This window comes from Gracilinanus agilis, unplaced genomic scaffold (genome assembly GCF_016433145.1).
Source record: "Gracilinanus agilis isolate LMUSP501 unplaced genomic scaffold, AgileGrace unplaced_scaffold37035, whole genome shotgun sequence".
NCBI lineage: Eukaryota > Metazoa > Chordata > Mammalia > Didelphimorphia > Didelphidae > Gracilinanus > Gracilinanus agilis.
In genome coordinates, this window is record NW_025370285.1 from 1 (window position 1) to 1,426 (window position 1,426).

Sequence of the window (1,426 nt, forward strand, 5' to 3'; positions counted from 1 at the left end):
CTCTGCTTGGCACTGTACTTTCCAAAGAGGATACTGGTGAATGGAGTGGATTGAATCCATTGTCCTCACCCTGCCATGTCTTTGAGCACAGAGAGAATGTCGTGTCATCTTTGTCACCAGGGCTCCCCTCATCCGTGGTCTTCTGGCACAGGTTTCCCTTGAACTGATTGGATATGCGTACCTCTGTTCACACTGTCCTCCCGCTCTATCTCTGCCTCCCAGAATCCTCGATGGAGGCCCAGGTCCTGTGTCTAAGCCTCCGGAAAACCCTCACTGACCCTTACCCCTTATCCGTGAGGAAGAATCCTTTCCCTTTGGCTACGAAATCAGAGAGTTAAGTTCCCGCCGTGAAAAGGGACCTCCAAGGCCTCCTAGCCTTGTTTCAAAGGGGAAGAATATTGAGGGTGTAAAAGAGGAAGATCCTCAGCCTGGGGGTAGTCCAGGCCTTAAGGGGAAGTGCTCAACAATTGGTTTGGAAACAACCCTTTCTAAGACAGAAGGGAAGGGTTTCCAGACAAGCAAAGGAAAAAAGTGCTGCCTGGCACATGGCACATGGAGTAGCTGCTCAAAGCTGTTTTCCCCTTCTTCCCTAGGCTGGGAAGAAGTTCTGCAGACTCTAAGGATTCCCAGGAGTGACCCTAAGCAGCCCTTGATGCTAGAGGGAGAAAAGGAGCCAGCAGCCACAGGTTAGTCTTTGACAGGATGAGAGCCAGTCAAGAGAGAACTGGGAGCCCCAGGAAGACCATTGTTTTTCTCAGAGGAACTCATGACTATTACAAAATGACTGTCCTGCTGAGTATCCTCCTTAGCACTCATCCAAATGGTTGAAGGAGTGGGCAAGACGGGAGGCCTGGTGAGGAAAGGTGCCCACTTAGCGTCCACTCAGCTCTTGATCACTGTTAAACCAAAAACACTATCCCAAGCCCCTGTGGTGTGGTTTGAGCTAGGAGTCAGACACAGACCCAATGTCACACAGATTGGCAAGAATTCCAATCCAAGTAAACCTTGACTCTGTCTAACTTAAAAATATCCAATTAGCACAAGTATCCTCTTGTATAAGAATTATTCGTAATCACAGGAAGCAGAAGAAAGAAAAGGACAAGGCAGGATTCACAGCCACGTTTGGGGGAAAAGAGAGAATGAGGGCTAGTGTCACAGAAATATTTTATCTCTAAATGCTAAGAAAGTAACCTGAGGATGCAAGTGGAATACAGGGAGAGATAATGGGTCAAAATTCTCATTCCACAATAATCATTGAAAATGCTGGACTAGACCAAAGAAACCCAAAGACACCCAGAGAATCTGAGGCTATCAGAATTCCCTCCCCCCCCAAAAGGTCAGTTGCAAAGTTTGTTGACCCAAGGAACATGGAACATTGAGCTCTCAATGGGTCCCCTTCTCTTCCCAAACCTCAGGTTCTCCATCC

The 1,426-nt window shown here is 47.8% G+C and overlaps 1 long non-coding RNA gene across 1 annotated transcript in view; it reads left to right on the plus strand.

Annotated features, from left to right (window-relative positions):
• Positions 1 to 1,362: 1,362 nt before the first annotated feature.
• Positions 1,363 to 1,426, plus strand: part of LOC123254998 — a 684-nt gene continuing 620 nt past the window's right edge. The window contains exon 1 of the long non-coding RNA XR_006506725.1: positions 1,363 to 1,415. This is a non-coding gene — a long non-coding RNA (uncharacterized LOC123254998). The remainder of the gene's footprint in view (positions 1,416 to 1,426) is intronic.